Genomic DNA, 19,201 nt, shown 5'->3' on the forward strand with positions numbered 1-19,201 from the left:
ATTAATAGAGTTTTCCTGCCTATACAAATATATTCACACGCATACAAAGCAAGAAGATAGAGAATAAAGGCAGATAAGTTACAGAATGCCAGTCTGCTAAATAAGATTTCTTGGAAGTGCAGTGTTCTTTTATCTCCACTCCAAAGTGAAAAGAAGGCAGAACAAATTCTGGGACATAGGAAATGAGGGAAAGTTTAGGATGGGACATAATTTATACATGTGTAAAGAAAATCCCCAGTTGTTAGTCAGAGAGATAAAGCCCCTTAAATACTGTACTTCCAGAGCACTGTAGTGTTGTGACTCATTGTTGATTTCTCTGCTTACCTTCCCCACAAAAACTGGTGTATCAATATAGTTTAGACTAGGAAATATGCTATTTGGACTATTTCAGTGGATGTCATTCCTTGAAATACTGTAATTCACATCATATCCCAAACACTGATAGCTGCAGCACAGAATTTGGGGAAGGAGGTAACAAATGAAGAGAATGAAAGATAGGCAATTTCTACCAGAAAGGAAATAGGAAGTCTATTTGTCATTCGTGAATCAAGTAAAAATTGAGCTGGAGAATAGTTTCTGAGGCATGATTAAAAGCTGACATTGACATTTTGCAAAAGAAATAAAAAGGTAGTATGGAAAGTAGCCAAGGGGAAGCATATAAAGCCATAACCAGATACAAGAATAGCCTGTTATTAATAAAATGAGATTTAAAGCATTATATTCTTCCCCCACTATATTCTGCTCCTATAACAGGTTTTAACAGACTAGTGGGACCAGGTGATACCCAGAATATTCTCCCTATCCATGACAGGGTGGATTTAAAAGGCATTATAGGTTTCTTCTCCCTTTTTCTAATGCAGCATATTCTTTTAATACTCCTGTATGATCTGGCTCAAGTTTTCATATTATTGCTGGGATAAGGAAACACACAAGGTGGAATTGGAGGGATAAGAGAGACACACATAATACAACCTTCTGTCATGTTCCAGTTCAAAATCAAAAATGGCTTCCCAACCTCTTTTATACTGTGAATGTATTGCCATAAAAACAACTAATTGCTGGTTGTCATGATCCAGGTTTAGGCTGCCAGATTCGTGGAGGGTCATTGCAAATACAGGATTTAATGCTGCTCTTGACACAAATTTGAAGAAGGTACAAAATATAAGAAGCATGTTTAAAAACCTTTGGAAAGAAGTGCTATGTAAAGGACTAAACATTATGCAGTTTTATAGAAACCATAGCTCATCATTTTGATGCATTGTCAACTTTTGAAATTATATTGCATAGTATTGACAGTTTGTAGGGCAGCCATCCCTCTGGTTATGTTGGACTTCAGTTCTCCATCTCTGATCAGCATATTTAAGCATCCAAAATATCTAGAGGGCAGTGGTAGGATTCAAATATTTTTACCACCGGTTTGGTGGGTGATGGCTTGGTGGGTGCGCTTTGTGTGCATGCGCACACTTTGCATATATGCACCAAACATGCACTTTGCACAGGCGCAGAGGCGTTTGCGCAAGCGCAGAGGCATTCAAACTCACCTCCTGCAAAGCAGCTGCACTTCAAATTAAGAGGATCAAGGTGAGTATGGGAGCCAAAACGGGTGGGTGGCCCAACAGCAGAGCGGTGGAGAGAACTGGTTCTGTCTCCACTGCTCATCGCTGCTACCAGCTCGGCACAGCCAGGCCGAACCGATAGAATATCACCACTGCTAAAGGGCCACAGGTTGGGAAAGGCTGCTATAGCATGTCTGTCAATGACCTATAAGAATATAAAGTTCTGAAGTACATAATTTGTGCTTTCTAAAGACATCCACTTTTTATATGAACAGCAGTAATATATGGTTTCTGGCAGTTTCTATCTTAGGAATCCTCATTTGGTAGCCTTAAATATGAAATCTTTCTTAGGGATTTTTTCAAGACAGGTTCATTACCTTGCAGCTGTGGGAAATATTTGCATTAGATTGCCTTTCAGCTAACCATGCTGTGGGTAGTCAGTTTATCTTGATTTGTCTCTACAACTAGCACCCTACAATTAGTATTAAGAGTGAATGTTAAATGTACCATATGAAATAGTCCTCTGCATACAAGTGGTTTGTTGAGATCTAGTTCATACTCAGAAATACAACAGGGGTGTCAAACTCACGTCACGGTGGCATCATGTGATGTATTGGGATTTTTCCCCCTTCATTGAATGGGCGTGGTCATGGCCAGCATGTGATACATCCGACATGCAGGCTGGGAGTTTGACAGCCCTGTACTACAAGATTGAAACCAGCAATTAACTACATGAATGTGGAAGCTATACAATGTTATTTATTTATTTTACATTCTGAGAAACTGGTGAACAACAGCTGAAGAAGAATAAGAAATAATCATGGAATCAGTTCCATAAGGAGGATTACAACAGCAATCATAGAGAAGTCTAGAAATAAAAAAAAAAATGGTTCTATGAATAATTTTGCTATTAAGTTCTTCCTTTACAGATTCATGAAAAAGAAAAGCAGGTGTGCTAAAATAATTGCTGAAAAATTGGTCCTGAAATTTACCATAACAGCTAAATAACAAAAAATACCAGGAAATGTAGTTTTGTTTTTATAAAAGTTGCATTTGACATTCCTGTCATTTTATAGTATGGGCATTGGTTTGGATATAATTAACAGTTTTAGTAGCTGCATCATATATTCTTCACAAAGAATGTTCTGTTTGAAGGGTGAATGGGACAGTTTCCATTTGAAGGCTCCTTATTATCTAGTTCAGAGAAAAAGAAAAACATTCATAATGTGCAGGTGCAACAACTCTTACCTTCCTCAAAACATTGGCAGGTAACTATAAATAGCTAAATTGATTATACATGAAAAAGTTAAAGAATTAATGTGTGTGAGAATGAATTAATCTTGGATTGGCAAGTGAGTGAAAAATCCTGAAAGTGAAAACGTTTGTCTGAGAAGAACGGGTTGAAAAATTGTGAAATGAAGGCTGCCTCAAATTATCATGAGGATTAATTCTCATATTTCTTACTTGAAACAATAACTTTTCCCAAAAATGAAATTTACTTGCTCATTAAGTGCTAGCATCTGTACACAACAACAAATAAAAGTATGCTAGTAATTCTATAGCAGGGGTGTCAAACTTGGGTTGTCATAGCGGCATCACATGACATATCACAATTTCCCCCCCCCTCACTGAACTGGGCATGGGCGTGGCTAGCACATGATGCATCTGGGTCACGGGCCGCAAGTTTGACACACCTGTTCTATAGTGCTTCTTTTGGTTGTATTTTAAGTAACATTTCCCAGAGTGCTCTCTCTCTCTCTCTCTCTCTCTCTCTCTCTCTCTCTCTCTCTCTCCCCCCGTGTGTTTATGTGTGTGTATTTTCAATATGCAGTCAAATAGTCAGAGAAAGATTTGGTTAGAGTTATAAGTCTTTTCTCTGTCATTCATTGACACAGACAGAGATAGTGCACCCATGCCAGTAACTGTTTTGTTTGTCAGTGAGATTATCTTCCTGATCTTTTTGTTCCCCAGTGAGGAGTTTCCATATATTTGTTCTTTTATATTCGGAAAGTAAATATTTGTTCTTCCCAGTCATTGCGACTTGCTGTGGGATCTATGAGAGGCTCTTTCACTTTTTAAATGTTTGTTTTATTTAAGGAAGAAAGAGAACAAGTGCTATATTTTAATTTCATAAGTAATAATGCAACAATTTTGAGAACAAGATATTCTAAGGGGTCAGGGTAACATAATTATTACAAGTTTGGAGGTGCAATTATGGACACCAATTGCTATTAATTATACAGTGGGACAAATGTGAGTTCAAATTACTGCTTTTTGTAAAAATAAAAGCCCATTAATTACCTATTCCATTTTGTAATTTTAAAAAACCCTATCTTGTTTTTATCTTTTCCACCATAAAGACAGTTTGGAACAGAATAGTTATAGTTGTTTTTGGGCCAATTAACTTTTTGCTTGCCAAAGTGACAAATGTTAAAGGGATCTGTTGTTTAGGCGTTCATTTTCTTCACATTTTTGTGGTTTTCATATGAATGTAGCATAGTTGTTTAGCAGGCAGGCAGGCAGGCTCTTTTCTTCACCTCATCTGTGCTACAGATTTCAAAACTATTTCTGTCAAGAAATGGGAGTAACTAGTTATTTATAACTAGTTTTATCTCCAAAAATCATAAACATAATTTAAAAAAAACCAAATATATTGAGGTAAAATATCACCATGATGATAGCATGAGCAGTACATCAGATAAAGTCCAAGATAATTAGAATAAAACTTATGTATAGTTTTACTATAGGATTATATTCTGTAGCTGAAAACAAATATTCTGCAACAAGAATAAAAATAATGTATACTGAAAAATGGAAATAATTGTTTTGTCATTATTAAATGCCATTTCTTTTAATATATCATGAAACAAAATGTCACAACCCTGTGAAGAAATAGCCATCCTGTGAAGTTGAGATATTCATGTGGAAAATTAGTTCAGATATAAGTGAGTTATCAGTATTTCAAAATCTTATTGCTAAATATGTTCTACAAACCTGTAATTGTGATACTACTGAATACTCACAGGTGTCCTAGTCCCAAAGCTTACTTAGAATGAAAATAATCTAGTTAACAATCAGATAAATTTTAGTATATATAGATACTAAATAGTGCAATATATAGATATTTTATACATAAATAAATGTAAAAAAATGTCTTTGGTGCTATTGCTATTTTTAAAAAATCGGTAGAATGCAAACACAAGAGTCCCTTTCATTGTTTCATTACAGGAGAAACAGCTAGTAATATTTTATAGTGGCAATGGAGGAAAACTGGGTGCTTCAAACTTCTAATGTTCTTGTTTTATTTATTTGTTTGTTTGTTTGTTTGTTTGTTTGTTTGTTTGTCACGCAAGTATTAAATAACAGGTATAAGTATAAGCATGGTTATGAATACATGAAATGGATACAAATAAAGAAGAAACAATAGGACAGGGACGCTATGCATCTTGGTGCATTTATGCACGCCCCCTACAGACCTCTTAGGAAAGGTGTGAGGTCAATAGTAGATAGTCTAAGGTTAAAGTTTTTGGGGTTTGGGGAAGAAACCACAGAGTCAGGTAAAGTAATCTAGACATTGATCACTCTGTTGCTGAAGTCATATTTCCTGCAATCAAGTTTGGAGCAGTTTACCTTGAGTTTGTATCTATTATGTGCTCTTGTATTGTTGTGGTTGAAGCTGAAGTATTCATTGACAGGTAGGACATTGCAGTAGATAATTTTATGTACTATACTTAGATCAGACCGAAGGCGGCGTAGTTCTAGGTTATCTAGGTCTAAAATTTCAAGTCTGGTGGCATAAGGTATTCTGCTACGAATAGAGGAGTGGAGAACTTTTCTTGTGAAATATTTCTGGACTTTCTCGACTGTATTAATATCCAATATGGGTTCCAGACTGATAAGCTGTATTCAAGTGTTGGTTTAGCAAATGTTTTGTATGTTCTAGTTAGTAGTGTGATATTACCAGAGAAAAAGCTATGCAGGATTAGGTTAACAATTTTAATGCCCTTTTGGCTATGTAGTTACAGTGGGCTCTAGCACTTAGATCATTAGAGATGAGTATTTCAAGGTCTTTGACATAGTTGGGGTCATCAACAAGGTCTTGACTATTCAGCTTGTATTTTATTTTCTGATTTTTTTTTTGCCGATATGTAAAACAGAGCATTTGTTTGTTGAGTTTTGAAGTTGCCATTTGTTTGACCATTCTGATAGATAGTCGAGGTCATTTTGAAGAGTAGCAGTATTGTCAGTGGTGTTAAATAGCTTTACATCATCAGCAAAAAGAATGCAGTTGCTCTTAATATGATCATAGAGGTCATTTATGGAGAGTATAAAGAGAGTTGGTCCTAGAACCCTGCCTTGGGGGACACCACTGTTGACAGGTACAGGATTCGATCGGGTATTCCCTATTTTGACCATTTGTTGCCTGTTTGACAGCAATGCATCTATCCAGTTATGCAGGTGTCCAGAGATACCATAGATTTTAGTTTTAGGGGTAGTTTGTCATGTACCACTGAATCAAAGGCTTTACAGAAGTCTATGTAAATAGCGTCAATTGCTTTGCCCTGATCAAGTTGCGTAGTCCATATGTTTTTGCAGTGTAAGAGTTGCAGATTACAGGATAGTTTTTTTCTGAAACCAAATTGTTAGAGACTAGGTTGTTTGTCTTTAAGTGGATGATAATGGACTGGTTAATAATTGATTCCATGACTTTACAGGTGATGCAACATAAAGAGATTGGTCTGTAATTTTCAACTAGGCTGGGGTCTCCCTTTTTGAAGATGAGGATGGCCATGGCTAGTGACCATAGGTTTGGCAAGGAGTTGGTCCTGAAAGATTTTTCAAAGATTATGCTTTGAGGTTCTGCTATGGCAGTGGATAGCTTTTTTAAGAAGTAGGCACATATTCTGTCTGGTCCAATAGATAGAGATGGTTTTAGATTTCATAGTGCTTTTTCAAAATTATCTTCTGTAAAATCAATATGTATTAGACAGTAGTGGGACAAATATTTTTACTACCAGTTCTGTGGGCATGGCTTGGTGGGTGTGGCAGGGGAAGGATATTGTAAAATCTCCAATCAGAGGTGGTATTTGCTAGTTCTCCGAACTATTCAAAATTTCCACTACCAGTTCTCCAGAACTGGTCAGAACCTGCTGAATACCACCTCTGGTATTAGATCATTATAGTTGCCTGTGGTTTGAGTAGGAAATATTAGGCCTGATCCATTGCTGTTTACAAAGACTGAGCCAAAGAATGTGTTAAAGAGGTTGGCTTTAATGGTGTCATCATTACAGTCTTTATCACTAGGATTTTTCAGGGGTGGGAATGAACCTGGAGTCTTTAAGTTTGTTGTTTACAAAATTGTAGAAAGCGCGGGTGGAATTGGTGCGTAGAAGATTTTCCTCTTGTTTAATGTGATAATGGGTGCATTCTGTCTTTATCTGGTGGCATAAATGTTTGCACTGACTTTTAAAGTTGGCAATGTGACCAGATTTGTTTTTCCGCCAAAGGGATTTCTTTTTGGATTGGAGCTTCCTTATTATTTATGGGTAATTTGTTTTTTCTGGTTTTGGAAGTTGTTATTGGTACATATAGTTTGATGACTCTTTTGACTTGAAGTAAAAATATGTTGTAATGGACTTCGACAGTATTGCACCCAGTGAATAGAATTTGCCAATCAAGAGATGAGATATCATTGTTTATAAGATCATATTTGCCTTTTTTAAAGTTATAATTGGGTATCCCATCGATATGATGATTTTTGTGGGGATGTATGTTGAGACAAAAATCAATCATGCTGTGGTCACTGTTGGAAAAGGTTTTTTTTATTTGTATTCTGTAAATTGAATTCAAACTGTTGCAGAAGATAAGGTTGAGGCAGTTGTTAAGTTGTTGTTGGTTACTAGTTGTTCCAGTCCCAGATTTGTTACAGCATTGTAGAAGGTTGCATGTATGGGTTCAGTTGTACATTCGTTTAGGGTCCAATTAATACGAGGTAGATTGAAGTCACCAAGAAAGATAAAAGCATGTGGGCAGGAGGTTGCCCATGTTAATAGTGAATTTAACTTGTTTACATGTTGGATGTCATAATCAGGGGCTCTGTAACATAGTAAGAATCGAAATATGATGTTTAAGGACTGTTCATAGACGATGGTCTCAGGAAGAGCAAACTCTTGGTAACTTGGATGTTTTTTAGATGTAGGGACTGTTTATAGAAGATAGCAACACCACCTCCATCTACAGATTCCACGATCTGATCGATAAACATGATAGTCTCTTACTGTGGCAATGGAGTCAGGGAGAGATGCGTTGAGCCATGTTTCACAGGCAAATATGATGTCGAATTTAGCCGTATTTAGTAAGAGGAGAAATTCAGGTATTTTATTTACGAGGCTTCTTGCATTGAGTAGCTTTCATGTAAGGCCAGTTGTAGTTGGAATTGAGGTAATTAGGGGCGTGTGTGCCTAGTTTTGGGTGATGGTGGATTAGATGATGTATGATGGTGGATTGGATGATGCATGATCTCTCTTAAGAGAAAAACAATTGTCATTGGGCCATTGCTAATATTAGGGAGATAGTGAAGTGATAGCCACAGGAAGCAAGATTTGGGGAAGGCAGTTCACATATCATATTAATTGTTGTGCAACTTTTAGGTTTGTCTTCTGGTTTTAAATACATTGACAAGGTGCTGTCCCATTGTTACTGTTAAATTTTAGTCACCACTCCAGTTGACTTTCTAAACAGAATAAGAAGGACAACTTGTTTGTTTTTTCTTCTAGTAACAAAACTCCTTGAGCCATACCACACTTGATTTATAAATGCACTGACCCAATTTGACACAAACTCACTGTGAAACAAGCTTAGCTCATGCTAATTTTCAGATCTGCCACATCCTGCCAAATAGTTTCCTTTCTGACATATCATCATTCATCCATATTTAGGATGGTTTGCAATAGCATGCCAAAGACCAAATTCTATATATGTGATAGTTGTTCAGGATCATTTCATAAAATGATAAAGTTTTCTTTGACTCTCACATACTGAATTGTCTATTGGAATAAACCTTTTCTGTAGCTACCTTTCCTGTAAAAGTGTGCAATCTTTCTAACTTACTGCAGGAATTTTTAGCATTGTAATTCTAATGTCATTACATAGTCCTCCCAATTGCTAGAGAAAATTAAATATAGGCACTTAAATGGAACAAAACATGTTATTTATGAATTTAAATATTAAAGGAAATAGAGCCCACAATAATAATAAAAACCTCTTACTGTGCCCTCTTCTAAGTCATTTCAATAACAGAGTGTAAACTTGCCAATCAGAAATTTTCTGTTCAAGAAAATCATATACCATTAACAAAAAAATGAAGAAAAAATTGTTTTCTCTTTCAACCAACAAATATTAAAGAAAATCCTCCCACATGCACCTGGGTTTTTTTGAAACACCATCTACATTCTTATTAATACTATGGAAAATGGAAATTGCAGCAAAAGACAAAACAAACCTAATATGATGCTACACTTAGTTGCTTGGAATATAAAAATAAATTATATGCTCAGCATTCCATAGAAAAATGCAAAACAAAATAAATATATTTTCTCAAGAAAAATGTTTCTGTTTACCTTCACCCTCAAGACATTTATATTAACAGTTTCAAATCTCTTTGTTAATCAGTTGCTTAGGAAAATAGCAATTGTATATACTTTCCAACCTAAAATCCCCAGTGATTTAGTGGTTTGTTTTATAAAATTAGGCAATAATGAAAATAACCTAAAGATTCTATTGTAGTACAGTTTCATGAATGCTTCTTATTGGCTTTATCAGGAAACGTCTTATCATCAGCTTCAGGGTGTTGAAGTTAAATGGATCACTCATGTTTCACTCAAAGAAGAGGACAAAATAGCTCATCAAGTTCCATAACATTTACAGGTATTAATTCATATGCATAGCTACATTTTATATATAACTACTGGTATTACTTAGATAGAAACACCCCATCATATCATAGAAACTGGATGGCTTTCTTTTTCCATTTTAGCTTGGCTTGGAATTTGTACAAAAGCAGTTCATGATATGTTCTACATCCAACCCTTTATTGCATTGAACAGCTCCACCTCGTTTACAAATAATATGGTCAATATGATTTCTGCATACACCATTTAGTGATGCCCATGTATATACTTAGGTATTATTTGGTTTTTCAAGACTGAGTTAGCAATGAAGAAATCATTGGATTGACAAAAACTACTAAATTGTTCTCCTGCTTCATTCTGTTTCCTAAGCCATTCAGTCCAACTACATTTTCCTCCTTACTATTTGTAACTTTGGCAGTATGTCTTGCTGAATGTTCATTTATCAATTTCTACATCAATTAACATGGCCATTGAAGGTGTTGCACCAAGGTAATATCTTTGCTATATTCTTCTTGATTATGAAAACAATGTCATTCCTTCTTTTTCATGTCCTGAGCAAAAAATATGACCTTGTGACCAGAAATATTCAGTTCCTGTTCATTTCAATTTGCTGATATCTAAGATGGGAATAGGTAATCAATTTCTTTCATCTTTCATTGTACTGAACTTTATCAGGTTAATACATCTTACACTCAATGATCCCGTGTAATTCTATCCTTGCAGCTTCGGTTATATTTTTTTTGCCTAGCCACATTAGCAATCAGATGTCCGCTAAGTGGTATTCTGGTTTCTCTTCAGATCATATAAATCTTTTGCCTTTTACTAATGAATCAGAAATTAGAAGACCTGAGGCTTTAATCTAACTAAGTTAAAACTTCATTAGTTTTAACAAAGAACCTTCAGTAGCATGTTAAATACCATTCAACCTGAGCAGCTGATCATCTGGCATTGTATCTTATATTTATATTGTCTATCTATGTATTTTGCTTTGTAAAATACAGCAATAGTTTATCACTGCATTTTCCCATAGTACCAAATGATGCCTTTGCTGTTGTTGCTACTGTAAAGTGAACATCAGCTTCCAGCTAGTTGTGTAGTAGGATGACCTTCATGCCTTGGGGGACTCTGCTGGGACTACATCATCTTGGCATTCTTTTCTCATTGGTCCAAGATCATCACCACCCAAGATGAGGCAGCATAGCAGGTCTTGAGGGTCTGTTTCCAGGGGTGGGTTTCTACCAGTTTGCACCTATTCGCTAGAACCAGTTGTTAACATTCTAAGCAGTTCGGAGAACTGGTTGTTAGAAGAAATTACTGGCCTAATCCTGTAAGGAAGGCAGGAAGGAAACATTCTGGTGTTGCTTACAGAAACTGCCTCTCCATCAACCCTTATTACATTCTTGGCAGGACTAGACTTCCTGTCTCAGGAACATCTCTGGAGTTTTTTCCCCCTCCTTTGCTGGTACTTTGCTTGTGTGGAGTGACCATTCAAAGTTTCAATGGCACTGAAAAAAGTGACTTATGACCGTTTACGACTGCTGCAGCATCCCCACAGTCATGAGAGGCCAGGCGAGGAGATGCATGCCTCGATGTGAGTGATATTGAGTTGGCCAATAACATGACCACCAAGCCACATCCACCCGGTCACATGACCACCAAGCCATGCCTGCCAACTAAGCCACACCCACAGAACTGGATATTACAAAATTTGAATCCCACCCCTGTCTGTCTCTTTTTTCTTTTGTGAAGTAGATAGCTGTACTATTATGGTGGTTTGACATTGAAATGAGACACAGGGAACTGTCTCTGAGAAAAATGCCAACCCTGAGAGAACTCAGGTAGCAGTATTTATTGAGAAAAAACACAAGCAAAATATACAGTATGCATATTCAGAAAACAATGACCTCAACAGGAGATTACTTCACCAGCTTGAGAACACACAATCTTGGAAAATCCCAGATGTTACCTTGCTAGGATGAGATCATACAGCCACGGAAAGTCTCATGGGAAAGTTTGGAAAGTCCCATGAGAAAGCACAACTGTGTATCTTGTACCTTGAACTTTCACCCATTTTCCTATTCCTTCTAAACTGGCAGAATCAAAACAGAATGAGGCACTCTGAGCAAAGATACTCCTACCCCCACCAAGAATGCCCACATCTTCCTAGACTTACTGCTAGTTATACAAAGGCCTTACAGAAAATGATAAAATGATCAATAGGTTATATTACCACATTCCCTCCTTTTTTTATTTATTCAAAGATAGGGGGTGTTTTAGTGGCATAATACACAGTTCCCTCATGACCTGATCCCTCACGCCGGAAGACTGAGGTACACATTTGTAATAGATTAGGAATACATTGAATAAAACAACATAATAAGATACATATAGCAATAATAATAACAACCCCTTGCAATAAGGAGCGAAACCATGATCCATCAGGAAGCCAGGACCACAGACTGTCCCAGAATGATGCATTAAACCCATCAGCTCCAGATTGATGCTGAGCAATACGATCTTCCATGTCCTGAACAGTTTTTGTAATGTTTGGCTCATAATTATGTATAAAAACACAACAATGTGAATGAATTAAAGCACAAACTCCTCCTTGGGCAGCTAACATAATATCTAAAGCATATCGATTTTGCAAAGTAACTGTACGAATTTCAGACATTTCTACATTAATCATCTTAATATTCTTTATAGTATCATTAAACATAGCAACAGTAAAATTATTTAAAATATGAATATCTCTATAGTTCATAGCAATTCCCAAAGGCGGGATAAGACCTCGAGAAATTTGTGTCCATAGATTACCTCCCTGGTTAGGATCTGGAATTGCTCTGTTGTAGCACAAGACAACTGTTTTCTCCAGGTTGCATTCTTTATTAAATCTTTTTCCTCAAAAGGCACTCCATGCAATGTTAGTCCTTCTCCCACTCTCCCAGGAAGGTGCATACACAACCAACAATTGGTGATGTTCAAGTTTTTGGCAGTTGTGCGCAAATCTTTAATGTAATTATTATCGGTCCACAAATCATCGCCCAAATCTCCGGCACGCTGAACATACTGTCGCTGCTCTCTCCGCACCCGAGCAGCCCAGGACAGATTAGGCAGAATCAGCAGGATCAGGAACCACAGATGCGCCATCCTGCTCTTCCGAAACTTCCTTCACAGGTGCCTGCGAATGATCAGGCCGAACACACCGACCAGGAACCCAACGAATTTGACCAAGATGTTCAACTGCTGCATAACCACGTCCCCACGTTATCAGCTCAGCAGGAACCCATGCCGGATCTGGAAGGAACCGCACCAACACCCGAGGTCTTACCGCATCTGTAGAAGGAGAAGAAAAATGCCTGCTGGCCGCGCGTAGGGGGTTACCAGACAAATTTAAAAATTTAAAGTATATAAAGCTAGATTTAATTGATCTTGAATCGCGGAAGTCCCAGGAGCTTCCCTCCTTTTTTATTTAATTTAGTCAACATGGTCTTGAGCGTGGCATTTGAGCAACAAAACACACATTCACACGCTGCTCCAAACATCCTTGTAACAACAAAAGCAATCTTAAAATATCAGGTGATATTCCAGGAGACAAATAAGAACCTGCTACAAAAGGTAACAAATTATACACATACAATGAATCCACTATTAAATTAAAATCCTGATTGTGAAAATTTTGAAAAGCCAAAACTACAGCAGCAAGTTCTGCCTGCTGGGCAGACTTCTGCTCTGAAGTCACTTTTGTATGCCAAATTCCAGATGTATCTTTCCACACACAAGCACCATAAACTTTCCCTCCATCAGTAAAAACTGTAGGAGCATCTGATATGCCCAATGGTATCCTTTCTTACATTTTGGGCACACTGATTTAGGACGAACACCCTGTCCCATTGATCTCTTATTCTGCTGACTTTGACCTCCTCCAGGAGCCCGACATTGCGCTTTAAAATGTCCAGGCTTCCCACAATTGAAACAATTCCCCTTCTGAGCATGTCCTGTTTGTAAAGCCAGAGCTAAAGTTTCCATGTTAAAAGACTGACTCCCTACCTTTCTACATGCATTAATCAAATCTGCGATTTCTCTCTCCCCACTTGCTATAAGTGGATTTAAAATCTTTTTGCAATCTGTGTTAGCTTGTTCTACTGCTAACTTTAAAAGCAACTCTTTCTGGGCGAATTGATTATCAATTTGTCTTTCAATAGCCAATTTCAGTCTGCTAATGAAATTTTCATAGGGTTCATTGTTCCCTTGTTTGATGTTAGTAAAGGTCTTCTCACCACCTTCGCCGTCAGGGAGAGACCCTATGGCTTGAAAAATTATTTGTGGGAGAAGAATGAACCCTTCCTCAGGCATACCATCTCTCTGTTGTTCCACTGTTGTAAAATTACCAGCTCCGTAAAGCTGATCTGGGGTAACATTTGCTGTTCCCCTCTGGACTGCCAGCTGTCTCCATTTCTGATCTAACACCAAATATTGAGCTGGAGTTAAAATCATATTCAACAGAGCTTTCCAGTCAGCTGGAATCATTTTATTTCCATAACCAACTGCTTCTAACAATGCCTGAGTATATGGCGTTCTAACACCATATTCTTTTGCTGCTTGCTTAACTTCCCTCAAAATTCTGAGCTGTAAAGGCTTCCACTCCCGCTGCGGATTTAATGCAGCATCCATGACAATTTCCACCGGATTAAGTTGAACTTCTACTCCAAACTCCACCAAATCATCTCCTGATAGTTCCCTCTATTCTTTGCTTCTTGAATAGCTGCAGTAACAGCATCCACCTGAACCCTTAAAGGTAAACTCTTATCCTCTGACAAAGTATTGCTAGCGCCGGACAGTCCCCAGATTTATCTGGAGGTGCCGTCGGCGGCAACAAACGTACCGCATGGTAAAGCGGCAAACCTTCTTCGGGGGTGATAGGAGCGGTTGTTCATAAGTAGCTAATGCATCCATAATCACTCTCCAGGTTAACAAAATTGAAGAAGGGGCACGAGGCTCCTCGTGCAAAAATTTCCCTATCTTTTCCAGGACTCTACTTTAATACTACCTCCCTCCGGATATGACTTAATATTTTTCCAAACATACTGTAGTAAGTCCTCAATTTCTTTCTTTCCTACAGCACAACCCCTACTGCCAATTCCAAATCCAAAACTATTCCCAATGATCCCTCTCAATTCCCTGATGTGCTCTTTCTGAGCCTTCGAGAGATCTCCCCATACTCACGAAAAGAATCTATCTTCGTCCAGCGAAGATGAGGGCCCAGTCGACGTCCGCGACGATGAGTATAGGATGCGGGAAACGTATAGCCTTCCAAGCTATCACGTCGGGGTCACCATTTATGGTGGTTTGACATTGAAATGAGACACAGGGAACTGTCTCTGAGAAAAATGCCAACCCTGAGAGAACTCAGGTAGCAGTATTTATTGAGAAAAACACAAGCAAAATATACAGTATGCATATTCAGAAAACAATGACCTCAACAGGAGATTACTTCACCAGCTTGAGAACACACAATCTTGGAAAATCCCAGATGTTACCTTGCTAGGATGAGATCATACAGCCACGGAAAGTCTCATGGGAAAGTTTGGAAAGTCCCATGAGAAAGCACAACTGTGTATCTTGTACCTTGAACTTTCACCCATTTTCCTATTCCTTCTAAACTGGCAGAATCAAAACAGAATGAGGCACTCTGAGCAAAGATACTCCTACCCCCACCAAGAATGCCCACATCTTCCTAGACTTACTGCTAGTTATACAAAGGCCTTACAGAAAATGATAAAATGATCAATAGGTTATATTACCACAACTATCTCAAAGACAAAAAGGTTCTTGAATACTCTGTCAGAATCGATAAAAGTTCTTTTTTAACATTCTTGTTTCTGGTGTTGTCTTCAGCATCAGATGACATGTGTGGCTATACAAATCAAATTGAATTAAATAAAAATATAAATACAGCTGACCTGAAAGTTGTTTCCAGGTATCAAGCTCTTGTAAAATTGCCCAAACTAAAGTAAACCATCACCATCCTCACCAAGCATATACTCTGCAAAAGCCAATGCAAGTTGGCTAGGTTGCATTAACAGAGGGATATCATCAAGATCACAAGAAGTATTAGTACTTCTTTTTAAAACCTTAGTAAGCTGTGTGGTGGCTTAGAGGTGGAGCTCTTGCCTCACAATCAGGAGCTGTGAGTTCGATCCTAAGTAGAGACTAATATTTGGAATAGACTCTCCTGCTCGAGCAGTGGGTTGGACTAGATGACCTCCAAAGTCCCTTCCAACTCTGTTATTCTATGAGACTGCATTTAGAATACTGCATCCAGTTTAGTCACCATATTATAAAAAAACATGTAGAGACTCTGGAAAATATGCAGAAAAAAGCAACAAAGATGATTAGGGACCCAGAGGTTAAAACATATGAAGAATGGTTGCAGGAATTGGGTTTCTCTAGTATAGTGAAAAGAAGGGTTAGGGGTGACATAATAGCAGTGTTCCAGTATTTTAGAGGCTGCCACAAAGAAGACAGGCTCAATCTATTTTCCAAAGCACCAGAAGGCAAGACGAGAAACAATGGATGGAAAAAATTTAGGAGAGAAGCAACCTAGAACTAAGAGAAATTTCCTAACAATGAGACCAATTAACCAGTGGAATAGCTTGCATTCAGAAGTTATGGTGCTCCATCACTGGAGGCTTTTAAGGAGAGACTGGACAGCTACTTGATTTGAATGATATATAGGATATACAGGAAGTTGACTAGAAGACCTCCAAGGTCCCTTTCAATTCTGTTATTATCAAACTTCTGTTGCAGCCATGTTTTCATTTCTCAGCTGGCTACCGACTGGGTGGAGGGAGGTGTGGAATGCCAGCCCAAACAACAACAGAAATCATCCCATGAGAACTAAGGTCATCTCAACAGATACTTGGTAAGGCCCAGAAGGAATTTCATAGTAACACCAGATACCTAACTGGACAATGTGACCTAGTTGAAGGTGGGAAGGAAAAAATTCATTCTTTAATTAGTCAAAAACCACAGGAACTAGTTAGACTTGGTTTTGCTTAATGCATGCTGAAATGGTGTACTCAGTAAAGTTATGCTTAAAGAAATCTGATCATCTCGATTTGCTGGCTTGATTGGGTTCATCAGTCGAAACCTTGACAATTATTCTGTTAACTCCTGAGGTGTTCACCTTCACCTTCTTACTCTCACCCAAACTGTCTGAATTGTCTCTTGCTTATGAGGTATGCATTGCCTCCTCCCCCTCTCCCTCCTGGGAATTTGAACTATATTTCATCATAGTCACTGTGACTGCTAAAAGATATACTTGAGTGAAGACTCAGAACCTAATTCAAACATGTCCTTCCATTCAAAGCTCCCAATTGTCTGTTTCTAGGGTGATATTTGGAAATAGTTGTAACTTCAGCAGCCATTAGAAATGCTGTCTTTTGGGCTATCTTTGTAACTTAGAGGCCACCATTGTTATAAAATGCAGCTCTTAGATTTGTGGTAGATAAATCTTAACCCTGCAGGAAACCAAGTATTTTTACCATTGTTGCATTGAATGTATTCCCAGTTGAAATTGCTGGTTACCACCTAAAAATTTCTGTTTGATGTGGTATCAATGACCTTGTCTCCATCCTGTTAATTCATCAAGATATAGTCTGCTCAGAGTGATGCACTCATGTAAAATGAAGAAGAGCCTTTTTGGTTGTATCTCAACTTGGAAATGTCTCTGGAGATATGTTTGGTTCCTTTCCTGATTTTTAAAAGCTTTGAAAAACATTCCTTTTACCCACAGCCATGAGATTGGGATACAGAAGTTATGTTAATGAAATGTAATTCTATCCCTTGGTTACAAACATCTCTAATTTAATTCTATGTTACTACATGTCACAATATCTTTGAGCTCAGAGACCTGAATGCTTGTATTCTATTTTCAGAGCTTTCTGAGTATGGTTGTGGGTGACCTCCCTTATATAATTGAAGTCAATGCATGAGTAATCAACATACTAGTTTCTATTGCTCCTATGATAGCAACGAAGAAAAAAATGGAGGCATTTTTTTGTGAGATGCCTCTTGACATTAATAGAATCATTCAATTGCATTTCAAATATTAAAAATGTCACTGTATAGTATCTACATAGTGTCATTTTTTAAAATGTTGTATTATCCTGTCACATTTTAAGATATAGGAGATATTTAGTCACACAAAACCTATGAAATTAAAAGGATCACTATAGAGTATCTCAATTATTCAAATTATATGAGAGCCATTCACATATAGAGTTATCTGATTCAATGTCTTTATAATTAATTAGAAAAATGATAGCTCCAACTTGCCCTGGTTACTTGAAGCCAATTGTATTTTACAGCAACTTAATTGTATAATATTTACTGGAGTACTCAAGAAAGTTTTGTACCATGCTATAAACTTGGTAGCTTCTATAAATGGACCACTTAATATTCTATTTTCAGAGGTGACTCTTTCCAAATCTCATTTACATCAAAGAGATTTTAATCCTTGTGTTACATAAAGAAGGAAACTGGTGGTTCTGACATACTATCAAAATGGAAGTCTGAATGAAAATGGTAATAAAATCTACCTGATAGACCCCATGCAGGATCTTGCCTTGCCATGGTACTTTTTTCTTCTTGATTTTCACCCTATGTCTGCTGTTAATAGAAGTGGGGTATAAATAAATAAATCAAGGAAACAACTGAGCAAATTATGCACTTCATGGAAAGAAACTGTAGGTCACTTTTAAGTGCCACCTTATTGATGTCTATTCTTGAATGCTCTGAGATTTATCCAGAATAGTGGCTATATACAGGATGGGTTGATTCACTCTCCTTTATAATAGTAATGGATCAAAAACTTGTTTTTATTTATTTGTCATGTTTATATAGCTTCCCATCTCCCAAACGTGATCCTGGGTGACATACAATAAAAATGTTTTAGTAAACATGCAAGAAATAGAACCCCAATTAGTCTCGCCCACTGAACATTAGATTCTCACCATGTGTGCTGATTTTTTTTAAACACCTGGTCAGGAACTTGCAGGTGCTCAAGGAAGAAAGGCATTGAAGGATGATCTTGTATTTTGGCCTTCCAAATTACTAAGAGAAGTGCATAAACAAGGACTCAGAGGCACCCCCTACAAATATGAATCTGCCTTTTTATAACCCCATCCCCTATGTAAGAATGTTTTTTTAATCTATAATTGTTCATTTTCTCTCTACTGTTGTAACAGTCTATCCATTAAAAGCAAAAATAGACTCGAAGGCTATTCTGTTGCCTAGAACCTACTAACCCATGATCCCTTGAACCATCATTTCAGAGATATTTCCTTACCAGATTCCTCAATGCCTCAAACAAGGGCAAAACTTGTGATGTACTTGAAAAGTTCTTCAAAATTCAGGAAAATATTCAGAGATGCATCTGCCTTGAAAATAGACTGTGGTGAACTGTATGACAGATCAGACATCAGGAACGGACCACGGGAAATGTTTTATGACATTTTGTCTCATGTCCTAAAATGCTTTATGGTCATTTTATGTCATTAAATGTTTTATACAATCTGCCCAAGTTCAACTCATGGATTTCAATTTCAAGTCATGGGTCCCAGATCTTTTACACATTCTGTAGGTTAGCCCATTAAAGGAACCTTGGTTGACAAAGATTTGTGTTACGATGCACCATTTCATTCAGTTGAGTGTTTTAGTAGTATATAAATA

The 19,201-nt window shown here is 37.4% G+C and overlaps 1 long non-coding RNA gene across 1 annotated transcript; it reads right to left on the reverse strand.

Moving 5' to 3' along the window:
- Positions 1 to 4,009: 4,009 nt before the first annotated feature.
- On the reverse strand, positions 4,010 to 18,871 carry LOC148130412 (uncharacterized). Its single transcript, XR_015749966.1, has 3 exons — positions 18,819 to 18,871; positions 18,484 to 18,583; positions 4,010 to 4,124 (listed from the first exon to the last, which is right to left on the reverse strand). It is a non-coding gene; the product is annotated as an uncharacterized LOC148130412 (long non-coding RNA).
- Between the last annotated feature and the right edge of the window lie 330 nt (positions 18,872 to 19,201).

The sequence above is a fragment of the Notechis scutatus genome, chromosome 5 (genome assembly GCF_049901735.1).
Source record: "Notechis scutatus isolate UNSWTSFEM ecotype Mainland chromosome 5, rNotScu1.2, whole genome shotgun sequence".
Classification (NCBI taxonomy): domain Eukaryota; kingdom Metazoa; phylum Chordata; class Lepidosauria; order Squamata; family Elapidae; genus Notechis; species Notechis scutatus.